Here is a 20,610-nt window from a genome sequence, read left to right as displayed (position 1 = left end):
GCTTTAGAGAAGGAGACTTGTTTGGTAATGCATTTCAATCAGAGACAAATATGACATAAACTAAGCCACTCATGCTTTTATCAAAACCAATTTTTGCCTTTGCTGTTAGTGGTACAGATGAGGCTTCATTATCCTTTCAGATATTCCCCTTCTTAAAAAGACCATGTTCAAGTTGTTCTTCTGTGTGCTTATCTGCAGGCTTAACTGGCCTAATACTTTAACCTGCTCCTTCAGGTGCAATTTTTTCACCCTTTTAAAAATCTTTTCAATTCTTTCCTAAGTTTCGCTTATCTTAAACTAGACCTGGTTTTAGTGAATAAGCATATTCACTAAAGACTTCATAAAGCATATTCATAAAGAATTGATGTTATTTGTCCTTCCCCGTCTCCTGGTAGCATTCTCCAGAAGGCAGGTCAAGATTTAGGAAGTGCATTGTGTCTATGAGCCAATGAGAGAATAATTGGCAAAAGCAGGGACCAAATTCACAATTGTGGTTGTGTTTGTTCTGTGTCAAATAAAATAAGGTAGGAACAAGAGGGCTTTGAGGAAGAAAGAAGGGGAAAGACAGAGTAGTTGGAAGAGCCTGAATGTTTAGAGATTAGATGCTGTATTCTTACTCTCCCCAGAGAAGCTAAGGCTCCGCAGAGTATGGGAGACATCAGGACATGCTTCTGTGCTGACAGAAGTGCTCCAGTTGAGAGGGGACAATGGCAGGAACAATGTGGCTAGGCGGTGAGAAGGTATGGGATCCAGGTGGAGGGACTAGATTTTGACACAGCAATGATACTAAATTATTGAATTTAGTATTGCTGAAGAAATGCAGAGTTGGAGTGCTGAATGCATTTATAATTAGATCTGATGGTGGAAAACCAATGATGACTGCTTCCACTGACTCTTTAAATGTCATCACTGAGAACGATGGGAAAGTTGGGAGATTGAGGGTAGTGGGGAAAATGTGAACTAGTAACTCAAGAGAATAGAAAAGTGAATAAACTAGGCATGTGGGGTAGGATTGCCCATTTGAGGTTAGTGGTCAGGAATTTAAAGTGAGGTTAGTCAACACAGTTGTGTTCTTGGGTGGTCAGAGAAGTCTCGATTTTAGCTGTTAATGCTTTTATTATTATTATTATTATTGTTTGAGAGATATTTTTCACTGACCATTGCTATTTGGATAACCTCTGGCTTTGGAGAAGGAATGTCCAAGCCTGTTGCTGTCTGGAATCACAATCTTGGACAGTATCGCAGCTGATAAGATAGAATAGAAACAGGAGGAGGTGCCTGGAGAAGAAGAGGCAGTTTACTCTTTGCTAGAGTATGCTCCCTAAAAGGTGAAGATAAAAATGCCACTGGGAGGCCAGGTTACAGGTCAAGAAGCAGGAAGGAAAGGTCTTAGGATGAATAGCCAACACCATCTTTTCCTAGACAGCAAGGCTCCATCCTATTGTTGATTCTGGGAGTAAAATGGTTTCCTTGGTCACTGGAGCCTGTTTATTCAGTCAGGCCAAAGCAGCAAGTACGTTCATGCCATGGCAAGCCGACAACAAGCATTTCCTAGCACCTCTGTATCATTACATTGCCTTGGACATCGTTCCAATGAGCTGTGTTATTCATCTGCTCTCCCCCCACCCCTCCAAGGCTTGTTTGCCTGCGACTGGGGGCCTTCTCTAAAACTCATCGCTGGTCTTTCCTATGATCTGTTTACACTCTCACTCCTAAAAAAGATGCAGCATTCTCTTGGTTCTAGTTTTCTCCTAAGCTCCCATCCTGTGTTTTCAAGTACTATTAGGACATTTCTACAGAGATAAACATGAATTCATCATTTGTTCAGAATCCAGACCTTTACTGTTCTTCTTTCTGGGCTCCCTACACTGGATTGTAGAGCTACCTTGCTTTATAATCTTCCCACCTGGGAACTTCGCAATGCCATGGCTTAGTACTCTTCTTCCTCCATCATGTCCAACCTGCCAGCAAGTCCTGCCCATTCCACTTACGCAATATCGTTTTTTTCCATCCTCTTTTCTCTATCCCCTCTGCTATATTCCTCAAGACCTACAGCACATCACTCAAGGACTATCGCACATCCTCTTACTTACCCTGTCTCCTAACTCCCAGAATCTTTGCTCTAACCCTTCACACACACACACACCGCCCATGGTAGGCCACTGCTACTGAATAGTCCACACTCCTTCACCTGGCATTTACGGCTTTCCGTGACCCATCCCTAACCTTTACAGTTGGATTTTCTATAACACATGTATCCTCACCACAGCAGGGGCACAGCAACCACATCTATGTCCACGCATGCCCTGCTCTCTTTCCCATGTCTATTCTTATGCCATTGCTTCCACAATCATTTCTTCCCTCATAGTCCTTCTCCGGTTAAATATGTCTGACACCCTAGGTAAACTGTGAATGGCATTATCACATATTGTTTCTATCTACAGCTATAATAAAACATATAAAATATGTAGAACATAAAAAATAAAAAGTAATTGGCTTGAAAACATTATGTATATAATTACACAGACACATACATACATGTAATACTTTCAAGTCAGTTATGTTTTAGTGTTCCATTATAAAAGAAATACTAGCACACTAAAGAAAATTTTGGAGATACAGATAAGAAAGAGAAAGCTAGAGTTCATGGAATAGTTAACACAATACAGCCACTGGTAGGAAGAATATTAGTAAATTTCTTTCATTAGCTGTTTCCAGTTGAAATCATTATATCCAATATTCAATTGGATTCCCAGCACAGTGTTGAATGCATCAAAAATGACCATAAAACAGACACTTCTCCCAGGAAGAAATACAAATGGCCAACAGATATAAGAAAAGATGCTCATCTTCTTTAGCTGTTAGAGAAATGCAAATCAAAATTGCAATGAGATACCACCTCACATCTGTTCAATTAGCTATTATTAGCAAGACAGGTAATAGCAAATGTTGGAGAGGCTGTGGAGAAAAAGGAACCCTCATCCACTGTTGGTGGGAATGTAAAGTAGTACAACCATTATGGAAGAAAGTATGGTGGTTCCTCAAAAAACTGAAAATAGAACTACCTTATGACCCAGCAATCCCTCTACTGGGTATATACCCCAAAAACTCAGAAACATTGATACGTAAAGACACATGCAGCCCCATGTTTATTGCAGCATTGTTCACAGTGGCCAGGACATGGAAACAACCAAAAAGCCCGTCAATAGATGACTGGATAAAGAAGATGTGGCACATATACACTATGGAATACTACTCAGCCATAAGAAATGATGACATCGGATCATTTACAGCAAAATGGTGGGATCTTGATAACATGATACGAAGCGAAATAAGTAAATCAGAAAAAACCAGGAACTGCATTATTCCATATGTAGGTGGGACATAAAAGTGAAACTAAGAGACATTGATAAGAGTGTGGTGGTTATGGGGGGGAGGAGGGAAAGGGAGAGGGAAAGGGGGAGGGGGAGGGGCACAAAGAAAACTAGATAGAAGGTGACAGAAGACAATCTGACTTTGGGTGATGGGTATGCAACAAATTGAAAGACAAGATAACCTGGACTTGTTATCTTTGAATATATGTATCCTGATTTATTGATGTCGCCCCATTAAAAAAATAAAATTATATATATATATAAAAAAAAGAAATAGAAAAGTGAAAAAAAAAATGACCATGATAATCAAGTGATTTTGGATTTTAACTGTTAAAAAGCATAAACTTGTGCTCTGATATTATTATTTTAATAAAAGGAATAAATTATTTCTGTTCAAAGCAACCAAACTAAATCCACAGAATTCATAAATGATAAATTTGTTGAAAGCTTGAAGGCTTGACTTTCTCACCTTCCTCCATGAAAACATTTTCCCCTATTGTACTAGTTTGTTAGGGCAGCCATAGCAAAACACCATAGGCTGGGTGGGAGGGGCTTAAACAACAGATTTTGTTTTCTCATAGTTCTGGAGGCTGGAATTCCAAAATCAAGGTGTCAGTAGGTTTGGTTTCTCCTTAGGCCTCTCTCCTTGGCTTACAGATGGCCACATTCTCTATGTCCTCACATTTTTTTTATTGTATCCCTGGTGTTTCTCTTCTTATAAGGACACCAGTCATAATGGATTAATATCCCACCCTTATGACCTAATTTAACCTTAATTACTCCCTTAAAGGCCTTTTACCAAATACAGTCACACTGGGGGTATTAAATTTTGGGGGAATAAAATTCAGCTCTTAACACCTATAAAAATTTTTACCTGGCCCTTTCAACACATGGTGATACATACTGATAGGAATGTCATTTTTTTTCTTTGCTTTGTTGATGATAGATCATTTAGAATAAGAAAATATGAAATGTTGCCAGAGTTTAAATAAATGAAGTTGGAAAATTCTTAACCATTTCATATGGCTGAACATTCACATTGAAATTTTGTTTCAAGTATAATTGTGAAAACTCTGTTTTCAACAAAAGGAATGTCAAGAAATTTTAGTTACATTAGCTGAATTTTGTCACAATTCACATTGAGACAAATGGGAGGCAGAGTCAGTCAAGTCTGGTGGCGTGGCAGCCATGGTCACAGTCCCGGCTTTCCCAGTCCATCTGGAGCAGCAATATCCCTGCACCAAGAGATAATTTTATATTGGTTTGAACATAGAGAGCTAACTCTGTTCTGATATGTGTAAGGCGTTGACCTTTTCAAAAGAAAGTCACAGTGTGTTCTTTCCTGGATTTGCCAACAAGGTCTGAATATTGGCTCCAGCAGGGATCTGTTCACATCTCTGAGTTTGAAAAAGTAAGGAAAGCGCTCCAAATGAGAGAATTAGTAGACATAGTCTGCCATCACAAATGAAGGTTTTGACTATGAAGATTACAAAGAAGCAAAGCCATACACTGCTTGTCGCTGGGAGGAGATAGCCAGCTAAGGATCCAGATAACAAAGGCTCTTAGGCTAGAAAACAAATACCCAGGTCATCATACTGGAAAAGTCAGTTTTACGGCATAGCATTTGGTTCTTATATTTGTCAGCTGACTCTGTGAATGCCCTCAGGTTGGGAGCTTGATGCTGGAAGAATTCCACAGAGGTGACACAGAGGAGCAGACAAGGGCTACAGCAGTGACCCATTGCTGGTTAGTCCTCAGCACTTGGAAAAAGTCCATACTTCAGAGGCCTGAGCTATTTTGTAGCATTAAGGAATATACTTGGAGAGTCAAATAATGGTGCTTACAATAAAGGCAGTAAAAAAAGTAGGCTTGCAATTGCTATGAGATAAAGACAGGATGTGTTATTAATCTCTCCAGAGGTCTTCAAATCCCATTCTACAGTTATTCTGGAGCGCCCTCCTTAAAAAAATCTTACATGGGTTAAAAAAATACAAATGCATTGAACATTATTTCCTGCCAGCTCTCCAGAGAGGTTATAATGAGCAATAAGATGGCTCCCAAGCAGGAATTCAACAAATATTTAAGTGCCTACCATGTTCCAGGCACTTTGTCAGATATTGAGGACACTATGGCAAGCAAAAGCAGATGGTCCCCTCACTTCTCATTATATAGTTATTGAAGAAACTAGACTTGTACTGCTTTTGAAAATGAATCTGATGCATGGGTCCAAGAAGAGACCACATGGAAATTAGAAAATAGTTAGAACTAATTTCTAATAAACATACCAAAACTTGAGGGATACAGCTGGAGTAGTGTTTGAAAGAAAACTTAGTTTTAAAATGGGTTTTGTGAACCAATGTCACCTCAATAAAGTGAATTAAAAAATAAATACAAAAAGACCCTGGCCAATTGGCTCAGTGGTAGAGTATCAGCCCAGCATGTGGAAGTCCTGGTTTGGTTCCTGACCAGGACACACAGGAAAAATGTCCATCTGCTTCTCCACCCTTCCTCCTCTCCTTTAATTCCATCTCTCTCTTCCCCTTTCACAGTCAAGACTCCACTGGAGCAAGTTGGTCTGGGCACTGAGGATGGCTCTATGGCCTCCACCTCAAGTGCTAGAATGGCTCTTTTGCAAACATCCTAGATGGGCAGGGCATTGCCTCCTGGTGGGCAAGCTGGGTGAATCCCAGTTGGGTGCATGCAGAAGTCTGTCTCTCTCTCCCTGCTCTTACTTCAGAAAAATACCAAAAACAACAACAACAACAACAACAACAACAACAAAAAACCCAACAACAACAACTAAAAAACAAAAAAATGCATGTGTTAGAGAAGAGAAAAGGCATTTAGTTTCATTAGTTATCAGGCTGATGAAATTTTCATAATGAGATATACTGCATACTCAACAGAATATCAAAAATAAAAGACAATCCAATGTTGGTGAAGATAGGAAGCAAGTTGGATTCTCACGTGTTGGTGGAAGTCTGACTTGTTATAACCACTTTGGCAAACTGTTTGGCAGTATCCACTCAAACTTGTGGTGTAGTCATTCACTAGTGTTCACAAGTGTCCATTTCTTGCTCTGTGCTTTACTAGACCAAACTTTAGTTAGGCTTCCATCCTCATTGTAGGCCCCTCAACTTTGGTTAACCCCCCAATTCTGAATAAGCCATGATCCCACGCTCAAGCCAGTGACTCTACACTCATACTTGTGATCCTGTGCTCTAGCTGGTGATCTTGGGGCTTCAAACCTGGGTCCTCAGCATCCCAGGTCAATGTTCCATCCACTGTGCCACCATCTGGCCAGGCTATCATTTCAATTTTATGGATTAAAAATTGAGACTTAGGTAGGTTAACTAATTAACTAATTTTCCCAGTTACACATACAGTCAGTAAATAGTGAAGCCTGGATATGAGCCAGTGTTACTGACTTCAAAGTCAGGTAGTTCTCTTAACTACTGCCTCTTCTGCCTTCCAAGTTACCTTCTAACTTCGGATCTGAGTAGAGAGAACTGGGAACACCAAACTGCAGGTGTATATAGGAAAGGAAGGAAGGAGGAAGAGATATTGGTGGCATTTATTTATATAGGTCTGTCATTGGCTTAGTCCTAACAAAATTTCTTTAATAGTTGATGTGTTGGATGAGTTTAAAAATCTTAAAGAAGGCCCTGGCTGGTTGGCTCAGTGGTAGAGCGTCGGCCTGGCGTGTGGAAGTCCTGGGTTCGATTTCCAGCCAGGGCACACAGGAGAGGTGCCCATCTGCTTCTCCATCCCTCCCCCTCTCCTTCCTCTCTGTCTCTCTCTTCCCCTCCCACAGCCGAGGCTCCATTGGAGCAAAGATGGCCTGGGCGCTGGGGATGGCTCCTTGGCCTCTGCCCCAGGCGCTAGAGTGGCTCTGGTTGCGACAGAGCGACACCCCGGATGGGCAGAGCATCGCCCCCTGGTGGGCATGCCGGGTGGATCCCTGTCGGGCACATGCGGGAGTCTGTCTGACTGCCTCCCCGTTTCCAGCTTCAGAAAAATACCCCCCAAAAAAAAATCTTAAAGAAGATGGTCATATTATAAAAACAAAAATAATCTGAGAACTATAAAAAATTATATATATGTATATTTGGTAGAAAGGAATAGAGACTAACAGCATGTGAAAAGTCCTAAAAGTGACTTACATCAAAAAGAAAAAAGTTAAAAAAAATTAAATGGACTTTGTCTTCCACAAAATGAAATAAGGTGTTCTCTGTATTAAATAAGACTAAGCCAAAATGAAATGGGGGACCAACAGAATAAAAAATCCAATGAAATAACATTTTCATTGATGGCCATAAGAAGATGTGCAATTGAAGAAAAAGGAACCAGTAGTTTGTAGAAAAGTTCAGAAAACTATTCTGAAAGTGAAGGTTAATACAAAACTGAAAAACAAGAAGATAACTGTGTTTGTGGAGAGACAAAAAAAATTCCAGTCTGCGAAGTAATAGATCTTTTATTCTATTTCAAATGTATATGAGATATGTAGTGATATCATATTTTCCATTCTGATATTACTAATTTTTTACCTTAATTTGTTATTGTTGGTCAAATAAGTTTGTAAATATAATATATATGTTTGCTTGCTTATAGTTTGCATTGGGTGTGGGAGACAGGCTATAAGCTGGCAAAGTCATTATAGCCTAAGGCTTAGTTTTAAGACTAAGCTTTCTCCCACACCCTTGACTGTTGCATGATATGGGGTGGTGCACTCTTATGAGGAATCCCATTTATGCCTTAGATAAATGGCTTTGTATCAGAGACTTTCTTATTAGTAGATTGGCTTAAAGGTTTGGATTTCTACACTATAAAATGGGGCAGACTGGGGCTTGCTCTCTCTCTTGGTTCCTGAGATTAGCATTAGAGAGGAGAGCCGAAAAAAGCCATGTGGAGGAGAGGAGAAGCAGCCAAGATGTTGGAGCACTGAAGGAGAAGCCAGTTTGTGCAGAGAGAAGGAGATGGGGGACAGAGGTGAATAAGGCTGGTGAGGTACAAACCTTTGATTCTAGGAAACTCAGATAAGTCAGATAAGTCAGTGGCTTTGGGAGCCCTGAATGGAAAGGGAAGTATTTTCCCACTTTGTGTATTTTTTGCCTGCTGGGTGCAAGCTAGGATTAAAGCTAATGGCCCACCAGTTCTTGGCTCCGTTGTTTCATTACCATCTGTCCGAATCAAATTTGAACCTGCATGGGCCAGGCGGCTGTGATGGTGGCTGTGGCTACTGGCCATACATTTGGAGTAGTCTGTGGCAGGATTCGATACAGATCAGTATGTAGTCACCACCACCTTTGAGCAGCAGAGTAGAGGACTGGCTGCTGTTATGGTTTCCCATAGCTATCCTTTTGGGGGCCATAGGCTGGCTGACTTTTACAGCCATGCATGAGGAAACCGAGAGCTCTGTGGAAGAGGCTGCCCAGGACCTGCAAACTGAGCAGTGGAAGGAGCTGGAGCAAACATGGGAGAAAGAGATACTGACCCTGGAGCTGGAGCAAGCACCAGAGGAGGCTGACCAGGTTCACGAGATTCACCTGGAAACGGAGCAGCTGCTGGAGAAGAAATCACAGGTTCATGAGTTGCAGATTGCCTTGGACACTGTGGAGAGTCAGCAGCAGCAGGAGGCTGGGGCTGAGGCTTGGGCCAGGGCTGCAAGGCTTGCGGAAAAGAAGGCAGTGGCGGCCCAGAGCTCAAGTCCAGCAGCAGGAGCTGGTGTTTCCAGTTCTTTGGAAGATGAGGATAATCTGACTGGAGTTACAACCCGCAGTCTCCAGAAGGTGAGAGCCCAGCAGCAAGGAGTACCTACTACGCCCTTGGTAGGTCTGTGATTTTGGGACACAGGGGTGGATGCCATCATGCTCTCTGGAGCAGAGATGGAAATGCTGACTGCCATTGCCACATGTTTCTCTTTGGGACAGTGTAAGACCTGCCAGGATGGCAGGGATGAGGGGGGTGGCTGAAGCCCTATGTGCTTGGACTGATTCCTGGCTCCTTTGTTGCATGGACTTATGGGTTTTGGACAAGGTAAAATACCCTGGTGGGGGTGGTTTTGCTGGAGACCCTCTCCTGCCCCGGGAAGCTTTTTCCATGGCTAGAAAGAAGGCCAAGGACATTTTACACTTTTGGCAAAGTGCTCAGAGACTGGTGAAATGCACCTTTGTAATTGTTGAAATTGTATGATTTGTCATGTTGTTGTAACTTGTGTAATGTGCCTAATTTCCTTGTGCAGGAATACCTGTGCTTTAGATTGTGAACTGAGAAAAAGGGGTGGAATGTTGGTCAAATAAGTTTGTAAATATGATATATATGTTTGCTCGTTTATAGTTTGCATTGGGTGAGGGAGACAGGCTGTAAGCTGGCAAAGTCATTATAGCCTAAGGCTTAGTTTTAAGAGTAAGCTTTCCCCCACACCCTTGACTGTTGCATGATATGGGGTGGTGCACTCTTATGAGGAATCCCATTTATGCCTTAGATAAGTGGCTTTGTATCAGAAACTTTCTTATTTGTAAATTGGCTTAAAGGTTTGGATTTCTATACTATAAAATGGGGCAGACCGGGGCTTGCTCTCTCTCTTGATTCCTGAGATTAGCATTAGAGAGGAGACCAGAGAATGGCCATGTGGAGGAGAGGAGAAGCAGCCAAGATGTTGGAGCACTGAAGGAGAAGCCAGTTTGTGCAGAGAGAAGGAGATGGGGGACAGAGGTGAATAAGGCTGGTGAGGTACAAACCTTTGATTCTAGGAAACTCGGATAAGTCAGTGGCTTTGGGAGCCCTGAATGGAAAGGGAAGTATTTTCCCACTTTGTGTATTTCTTGTCCACTGGGTGCAAGCTAGGATTAAAGCTAATGGCCCACCTGTTCTTGGCTCCATTGTTTCATTACCATCTGTCCGAATCAAATTTGAACCTGCATGGGCCAGGCAGCTGTGATGGTGGCCGTGGCTACTGGCTTTACAGTTATTAATTAGTTTTTACCAGAGTTCATTAATTTCATTAGTATTTTCAAAGAATCATATTTTGACTTTGTTGGTCCTACTATATGTTTTCTGTTCCATGAATTTCTCCTCCTTTCTTCATTAGTTCTTTTTCCTATTTTTGAGAGGTTTAAGTTGCTATTCTTTTACTAACTTCTTGAGGTGAATTCTTGGGTCATTGATTTTCAGCCTTTATTCTCATTTAATGTATGTATTTAAGGCTATATATTTCTCTCCAAAGCATGACTTTACTTGAATTCCACACATATTTTTACTAGCATTGGTATTTTCAAAATATTTTCTAATTTCTCTTGTGATCCCTCCTTTGACCCAGAGATTACTTAGAAGTATAGTTTGTATTTTCCAACATATAAAAATTTTCTATTTATCTTTTTATTATACATTGACCTGTGGTCATCTAATGTATTCTGTGTGATATCATTCCTTTGAAATTTGTTGAGTTGCTTTATGGTTCAACATTTTTGAAAAGTTTCCACATGTATTTGGAAAGAATGTGTGGTTTGTAGTTGATGGGTATTCGGCACATACATTTTAACTAGGTTGTTCAAATATTTTATATCATTTTTGACTGGCCTTGCTTATTCTATCAGTTTCATGGAGGTATTTTAAAACTTTTCCAGCATGAATGTACATTTGCTTATTACTTTTTATAATTCCATCAATTTTGCTTTATATGTTTTTAGGCTATATTATTAGGTGATAAAAGTTTATAATTATATGTATCCATTGAATTAATTCCCTTTTCATAATGTCTCTCTTTTTTGCCTTAAAGTCTATTTGTTTCTCATATTAATGTAGCTATACCAGCTTTCTTTTGGTTAGCATATTACTGATTTATTGCTAACAAAGTACCCCCAAAGCATAGTGGCTTAAAACATCAAATTTTTATTTTTTAAAAGTTTAAGGGAGTCAGGAATATAAGAACAGCTTTGTGTCTCATGAGACTGTAGTCATGATGTCAAGAGGAGCTGCAGATTTCTGAATGGGGCTGAAGACTTGAATAGAGTTGGATATTCCACTTCTGAGATGGCTCCCTCACATGGCTACTGGCTGGAGGCTTGTTTCTTATTGGCGCTTGATAAGAAGTCTTGGTTCCTCATCACATGGACCTCTCCAAAAGGCTGCTTTTGTCTTCATGATATGAAAGCTAGCTTCCTGCAGAGCAAACCTATGTATTTTATGCCCTACTCTCAGGAGTCATCCACTTTCGCTTCTGCCACATGCTGTTTACTTAAAGTCACTAAATACGAAGAGACAAGATGGCCAAAGAGTAGGCGGACACTCCAACTCCCACTTCCCTGAACCAAGGTGGATTACAACTTAATTCTGAGAACACTCATCTTGAAAGACCAACTTTGGACTAAACTAAGAGAATTCTATAGCTGAGGACCACCAAAGAATCCACACTGAGACTGGTAAGAAAGGCAGAGACGTGGAAAGGGCTGTCCTGCTCCTAGGAGTGAGGGGTGGCCGGGAGGGACTCTCGTAATAGGAGGATTGCTCGGTAAGTTGTGGGTCCTCAGCCCCTAAACCGGAATCCCAGCCTAGAGCCCTGGCACCTGGAATGGGCTTTGGACTATATTTGGCTGAGAAAAGAGCCTAGATACTGTTTGAGAGAAGGAGGCAGAACTCTCAGACCCAGGCTCCATATTAAAGGGACTGCACGGAGAGCCTCACTCACAGCCACTTTTCCAGAGCTCCAGGAGTGGGGAACGCTGGGAGGACTGGAGTTGCCAGGGGAGAGAGTGGTCTTAGAGGCACAGGGGGAGACACTTTGAGGGATGGACACCCTAACTCCTGGGCTGAGTCACTCCCCAAATCTAAAGTAAACATTTTTCCTGGGAACAGCATCACCAGCAAAGGGAAGAACCACCCCTTCCACTGGAGGCTCTCCTGCCTCAGTTAGAACAAAGAGGCGCTTAGAGGCAGGCAGCACATTAGGGACACAAATAGTGAGTTCAGAGGTCTAAGCTATACCATCCCCAGTGCTGCTGAGTGCTCACCAGGGGTAGGTGGGCCAGAGGTGGCAGAGCATGGCTGCAGAGGCAGGGGAAGTCCGAGGGAGTGTGTGCGGGCCAGCCCACGGAGACAGAAACTGCAGTGGCCAATGCAGAGGTCTGGGCTCGCACACAGTCCTGCCTGCAGTGTGGGCCTGCCCTTGGTAATGGTGGAGGCTCCAGCAACAGTGGAGAGGGTCAGCGAGGGTGCACAAGGCCACTAGTGAGGGCAGAAGCTGCGGCAGCCGCTGCAGAGGTCCAGGCTGGCTCCCAAACCCTCCCATGGCGCAGACGCACCCTCAGTGGCAGTGGAAGCTGAGTGACCTTGGGGGTGGTCCCAGTGGGTGCTGACGAGGTATGAGCCCACGCGCAAAACCCATGGTGACGTGGATCCGCCCTTGGAAGCCCCAGAAGCTGTCTGAGCGGGCATGCGTGGGCCCATCCATGGAGGCAGAAGCCATGGTGGATGCTGCGGAGGCCCAAGCCCATGTGAAAACTTGCCTGCAGTGCAGGCCTGCCCTCAGTGGCAGTGGAGGCTGTGGTGGCCTTGGAAGTGGTCATGGCAGGCATGTGCAGGCATGCGTGAGCCTGCCCTGGGCAGCGGAGCCCACTGCTGCCATGGAGGTGGGTTGGTACCCGCAGCACCTGAGCCAAACACCCCAGGCAGCAACAGGGGTGGCAGGCCGGTGGACAGACCACACATCAGTAGCACAGGGGCCACACCCACTAATCCCCTGTGACTATACCCTACTGAAAAAGAAGAAAAAAACAAAACAAAATAAAATAAATAAATAAAAAGTCTGGATAGAATGTCACCTGAGGCTAAGGGGCAGACCATATCCAATACTGTACTTAATCACTGAATTACAATACTGAGCCCAGCAAGTAGCCAGCAATAAGAAGCAACAGAAAGCAGATTTCAGGGGAACTTGAACATTTAAAGGAATTTTCCCTAGGCTAAGAGTAGATAAAAGCAAGCCTAGGAATGCAGCTGATATTTATAATGGCACCTGGGCCCAGCAGAGGCAGGCACAAGATCTGTATTGCCTGTAGCTCCAAAAAGGTTGATAAGAGCCAGTCATAGGCAGTGACCCCCACTGATCTGCACCAGGCCCCAGACAGGGAGATCCAGGCCAGGCACATTCAGTGGCCAGATACAGAAAGCACCAGTTCAGGACTTAACAACCCTTGTTAGAGTGGAAGCTTAAGGACGGGCTCCTCACACCTGACCCAGCAAAGACATAGAAAACGCTGACACAAACAGCAAAATAACAGTGATAGCAGATAAGTAGCCCACAACAGCTGATGCCAACCTAAGAAGACTTAGAATTAACACAACTGAAAATTGGAGGCAGACAATACTAACCCTAGCCTTAGCTAGCTTCACAAACAACACACCCAAATGAGGAGTGTATACACAGACAAAATGGAGAGACAGAGAAATGCAATCCAAATGAATCAGCAAGAGAAATCCTCAGAAAAAGAACTGAGTGAGATGAAAATAACCAAACTACCAGATGCAGAGTTTAAAATAATGATTATTAGAATGCTCAAAGATCTTAGAGCAACAATGGATGGACACAATGAGCATCTAAGTAAAGAGATAACAAGGACCAAAAAGGACATTGAAATAATAAAGAAGAACCAGTCAGAAATAACAAATACAATATCAGAAATGAAGACCACACTAGAAGGAATTAAAAGCAGGCTGGATGAAGCAGAGGACTAAATCAGTGATTTAGAATACAAGATAAATAAAAGCATGGAAGTAGAGCAGCAAAAAGAAAAGAGGCTCAAAAAGTCTGAGGAAACTCTAAGAGAGCTCTATGACAACATAAAGAGAAACAACATCTGCATCATAGGGGTTCCTGAAAAAGAAGAGAAAGAACAAGGGATAGAGAGCCTGTTTGAAGAAACCGTAGCTGAAAACTTTCCTAAATTGATGCAGGAAAAAGTCACACAAGTTCAAGAAGCACAGAGAATTCTATTAAAAAGAAACCCAAAGAAACCTACACCAAGACACATCATAATTAAAATACCAAAGCTAAGAGATAAAGAAAGAATACTAAAAGCTGCAAGAGAAAAAAAGTCAAGCACCTACAAAGGAGCCCCCATTCCTTCTTGCCAGAAGGAAATGGCAAGAAATATTCAAAGTAATGCAGAACAAGAGCCCACAACCAAGACTTCTTTATCCAGCAAGGCTATCATTTAAAATTGAAGGAGAAATAAAAAGCTTCCCAGACAAAAAAATCTCAAGGAATTCATTACAACCGAAGCAATGCTGCAAGAAATGTTAAGGGGCCTATTGTGAAGAGAACAAAGGGGGGAAATATAGTAAAAGAGGAATGTAGATTTAAAGAATAAAATGGCAATTAACAACTACATATCAATAATAACTTTAAACATAAATTGATTAAATGATCCAATCAAAAGACAAAAACAGGGCCCATACATATGCTGCCTACAAGAGACACACCTTAAAACAAAAGATACACATAGACTGAAAGCAAAGGGTTGAAAAAAATATTTCATGCAAATAGAAATGAAAAAAAAAAAAAAAGCTGAGTTAGCAATACTTATGTCTGACAAAATAGACTTTAAAACAAAGGCTATAATAAAAGATAAAGAAGGTCACTACATAATGATAAAGGGAGCAATCCAACAAGAAGATATAACCATTATAAATATCTATGCACCTAATATAGCAGCACCTAAATATATAAAGCAGACTTCAATGGACATAAAGCACGAGATCAACAGCAATACTATAATAGTAGGGGATTTCAACACCCCACTAACAGCACTAGATAGATCCTCAAGAAAGAAAATTAACAAAGAAACAGCAGAGTTATAGGACACACTGGATCAACTGGATATAATAGATATCTTCAGAAACTTTCACCCTAAAGCAGCAGTAATATACATTCTTTTCAAGTGCTCATGGTACATTCTCTAGGATAGACCACATGTTAAGGCACAAAACGGGTCTCAACAAATTTAAGAAGACTGAAGTCATATCAAGTATCTTCTTGGATTACAATGGCATGAAACTAGAAATCAATTATAACAGAAAACCTGAAAAATACTCAAACACTTGGAAACTAAATAGCATGTTATTAAATAATGAATGGGTTAACAATGAGATCAAAGAAGAAATAAAAAATTCCTAGAAATAAATGAAAATGAGCATACAACAACTCAAAATTTATGGGACACAGCAAAAGCAGTTCTGAGAGGGAATTTCATAGCATTGCAGGCATACCTCAAGAAGCTAGAAAAAGCTCAAATAAACAACTTAGCCCTGCATCTAAAAGAACTAAAAAAAGTACAGCAAGTAAAGCCCAGAGGAAGTAGAAGGATGGAAATAATAAAGATCAGAGCAAAAATAGATGACATAGAGGCTAAAATAACAATACAGAGGATCAATGAAACCAAGAGCTGGTTCTTTGAAAAGGTAAACAAGATTGATAAACCTTTAACCAGTCTCACCAAGAAAAAAAGAAAGAGGACTCAAATAAATAAAATTAAAAATGAGAGTGGAGAAATAACAACTGACACAACAGAAATACAAAGGATTGTAAGAAAATACTATGAAGAACTGTATGCCAAAAAATTAGACAACCTAGGTGAAATTAACCAATTCCTTGAAACATATAATGTTTCAAAAATCAATTTGGAAGAATCAGGAAACCTAAACAGACTGATTAAAACAAATGAGATAGAAACAATTATCAAAAACTCCCAACAAACAGAAGCCCTGGGCCGGATGGCTTCACAGGCAAATTCTACCAAATATTCAAAGAAATAACTCCTATCCTTCTCAAGCTATTTCAAAACATTCAAAATCAGAGGCATTTTTATACACCAACAATGAACTGACAGAAAGAGAAATTAAGAAAACATTCCCCTTCACTATTGCAACAAAAATAATAAAGTACTTAGGAGTAAATTTAACCAAAAAGATTAAAGACTTGTACTTGGAAAATTATAAAACATTGATAAAAGAAATCAAGGAAAATACAAACAAATGGAAGCATATACCATGTTCATGGATAGGAAGAATAAACATCATTAAAATGTCTATATTACGCAAAGCCCTGGTTGGCAAACTGTGGCTCACGAGTCACTTGCGGCTCTCTGGCCCCTTGAGTGTGGCTCTTCCACAAAATACCATGTGCGGGTGCTACCTTGATAAGGAATGTACCTACATATATAGTTTAAGTTTAAAAAATTTGGCTCTCAAAAGAAATTTCAATTGTTGTACTGTTGATATTTAGCTCTGTTGACTAATGAGTTTGCCGAACACTGAGCCAAAGCAATTTAAAAATTCAATGCAATACCAATGAAAATACCAATAACATACTTCAAAGATATAGAACACATATTCCAAAAATTTATATTGAACCAAAAAGAACATGCATAGCCTCAGCAATCTTGAAAAAGAATAATAAAGTGGGAGGTATCACACTTCCTGATATCAAGTTATACTACAAGGCCATTGTACTCAAAACAGCTTGGTACAGGCATATAGATCAATGGAATAGAACAGAGAACCCAGAAATAAACCCACACCTTTATGGACAATTAATATTTGAGAAAGGAGGTAAGAGCATACATTGGAGTAAAGACAGCCTCTTTAGCAAATGGTGCTGGGAACTTTGAACTGCTACCTGCAAAAAAATAAAACTAGACCACCAACTTACACCATTCACAAAAATAAACTCAAAATAGATAAAAGACTTAAATGTAAGGCGTGAAACCATAAGCATCTTAGAAGAAAAATAGGCAGTAAGTTCTCCGACATCTCTTGCAGCAATATATTTGCTGATTTACTTCCACATGCAAGTGAAATAAAAGACAAGATAAACAGATGGGATTATATTAAACTAAAAAGCTTTTTGCACAAGTAAAGACAATATGAACATAATAAAAAGACAAACCACACAATGGGAGAACATATTCGACAATATGTCTGATAAGAGGTTAATAACCAAAATTTATAAAGAACTTGTAAAACTCAACACCAGGAAGATAAACAATCCAATCAGAAATGGGCAAGAGAAATGAATATACACTTCTCCAAAGAGGACATACAGATGGCCAATAGGCAGATGAAAAAATGTTCAACATCACTAATCAGAGAAATGCAAATTAAAACCTCAATAAGATATCACCTCACACCAATCAGAATCGGGCTCATTAACAAAACAACACAGAATAAGTGCTGGCGAGGATGTGGAGAAAAGGGAACCCTCCTGCACTGCTGGTGGGAATGCAGACTGGTACAGCCACTGTAGAAAACAGTATGGAGATTCCTCAAAAAATTAAAAATATTGTAGAACTGCCTTTTGACCCACCCATTCCACTTTTAGAAATATATCTCAAGAACACCATATCACTGATTCAAAAGAAGAAACGCACCCCCATGTTTATGGCAGCATTGTTTACAATAGCCAAGATCTGGAAACAGCCCAAGTGTCTGTCAGTGGATTAAAAAGCTGTGGTACATATGTACAGTGGAATACTATGGGGCCACAAAAAAGAAAGAAATCTTACCTTTTGCGACAACATGGATGGACCGGGAAACTATCATGCTAAGTGAAATAAGCCAGGCAGAGAAAGAAAAATATCATATGATCTCACTCATTTGAGGAATCCAATGAACAATGTGAACTGAGGAATGGAATTGAGACAGAGGAGAGATCAAAGGGACCAGAAGAAAAGAGGACAGAGGGAAAGGGGAAGATAGGATGGATAATCCTGAAGGGTAGGGGGAGGGTGCTGTGGGGAGGGGGGGTAAAGGAGATGTTGAGGGGAATACGGAGGAGGGGGGATGCATTTGGGGAGACACTAGAATCTATGTAAACACAATAAATTTTTAAAAAGTCACTAAATACAACAGCAAGAGAGAAATTAAGCTTTACCTTTAAAGTGAGAAGTATCAAAGAATTTCTGGGTCTATTTTTAAAACAAAAAGTATTTGCACAGTATTTATGTTTTATACTTTTATTTCCAGACTTTATGTTTTCTTATATTTTAGATTTGGTTCTAGTAAGCAAATATGCATAAATTATATGCCCCTCTGTCAATCTTTGTCCCTGAACTGGAGCATTTAGTCCATTCTTATTTAATGTAATGATTGATATGCTTGAATTTAAAGCTACTGTATTGTTACGTGATTTCTGTTGGTCCCCTGTGTGTGCTCTGTTGCTCTCCTTTCTTACCTTTGGATTAAGATGATTTGAGTCTCAGCTTCAGTCCCTGTGGAGAGTGGTCTACTGTTTCACCATCATTCCTAAGGAGCTGCCTTTCAGGATCCCTACAGAAAACAGACTGCTCTCCATTTACTGCCTCATGAGAGCCAGTTGGAAGTTCTGCTCACTTCTGGGCTCCTCAGTATCCTCTTCCAGGACCAGCAGATACTGGTGGGGAAAGAGGCCCACACTGAGCTCACCTCTGTGTGTTTCTCTCTTTTCCAAGATTTTGTCTCTGTTTCTTCACTGTCTTGTTGACTCTCCAAAGCTTTCAGGAATAATACGTTAAAAAAACCCAAAAACTATATTATGTTTATTTGAGAAGGTTGGTCTGAATTTCTTAGTTTGCTTTCACTGGAAATGAAATCAGTCATTTAATTTTTACATATGGAACAGTACGTAGTATTATTATTCCTTTTTACTGGTGAGAAAACTGGCCTCAGAGAAACCAATAAATTGCTCAAGGTTACATTTAGAAAGTGGCAAAAAGAATTTGAATCTATATCTTTCTGTCTCTAAAAATAAAAAATTCAAACTCATGCTATTTACATTAGCTAAAAGCAATTTTGGCTAATATCCCTCAAATGAAACACAGTATAAGAGGATTTATTACAATTATGCTTATACTTCTCATCAATTATAAATGTATATTTGCAAAACTGGATGTCTCTGTTTTATAACAGTCCTTAATTATTTTCACTAAAACAGTTCGAGTTTCCTAAGAATTTTGATTTATAGTTCATAATTCCTTACTGGTACTGACTAGCAATCAGTATTTTATAAAATAATAGTACTTTATCATAAAATTCTAATATAACCCATTCAATGGTTATTTTTAAAGTATAAATAAAAAATGAATCTCAATTTTTGAATTTCTTAACCACTATTTCTTTATTCCTTATCCAGGATTCATTTTAAAGAAATTGGTCTTACTTCAAATCTCATTTATCATCCATTAACATTCCACGGCAAAACAATGAATTCCTTTCCATAAAGCCATATAACTATTAAATCCACCATATGTTATTTGTCTTGTAGGGATGACACATTTTGGAAATGTATATAGAACTTTATATAGTCAACAATTATATATTATATGACATGCATTGTTATCCAGATGATTAAGCTTTAACATATTTAAGACTGAAGAGAAGTTCTTTTCTTACTCACAAGACATATATGATTAAGAAAAACAACTTTTCTGCTTATTTTTGCTGATAAAAAACTCAAAGAGAAATGAGAGTATTTCCATCTGCCTCTGCAGCCATAAGACTAAATTAAAATCAATATTTTAGGAAAGGTAAACTAGCAAAGGCCTAATAAGAACACATAGTCAAAGTGGACTATGACCCTATGGCCTGAGAACCAGGGTTTCTGGGGTTACTGAATGGTTTTTACGTCAAGACTGCCCTAAAGGGCATCTGGTCTTTAAATAGATTTGACTTTTTCCCCCTTATATGTTGGTGTCACCCAGGAGAGGAGGAAATAAGAAAGAGGGAGTTTCTTACTTAGTCCAACTGGTTTAAGCTTTAGGGAAACAGAATAAATGGAATCTGATTTAAGGTTTCTAGGCTGGACAGTTTATTTTACCAGGAGATAGGCAGGGATGTGGAGCAAGGTCTCAAAGATGACTAAAGAGTGTGCATTTTGCTGCCCCTGTGTTACAACTATTAGAACCAAAGCTCTGTGCTTGGTAGTTGGAAAGGGAAGATACGGCCTTTGAGGCGATGGGACAATCTTCCACTAAGGAAGAAGGTAAAAATGTGCCCGCAGTTCACTGAACTCAGTCTAACATGCTTTGAATCTGTTGGGTGAAGACCATCGGTCAAGTACAAGTCTTGGAAAGTCAAAATTATATGCTATAGTTTTATGGTTTCACATACCAAGTGAAAAAGAAGAGGAAAAAGAGGGAGAGGTATTTTATGGAAACGTGTCTCAAAAACTGCCAAGATATTCCTTCTCAGTGGAGCTATTGTCCCA

General features: G+C 40.1%; 1 pseudogene; it reads left to right on the top strand.

Annotated features, from left to right (window-relative positions):
- The first annotated feature begins 12,754 nt into the window (after positions 1-12,754).
- The window catches only part of LOC136388112 (tigger transposable element-derived protein 1-like), a 29,843-nt pseudogene continuing 21,987 nt past the window's right edge, over positions 12,755-20,610 (top strand).

The sequence above is a fragment of the Saccopteryx leptura genome, chromosome 1, assembly GCF_036850995.1.
Source record: "Saccopteryx leptura isolate mSacLep1 chromosome 1, mSacLep1_pri_phased_curated, whole genome shotgun sequence".
Classification (NCBI taxonomy): domain Eukaryota; kingdom Metazoa; phylum Chordata; class Mammalia; order Chiroptera; family Emballonuridae; genus Saccopteryx; species Saccopteryx leptura.
This window is presented reverse-complemented; position numbering and strand designations above follow the sequence as displayed.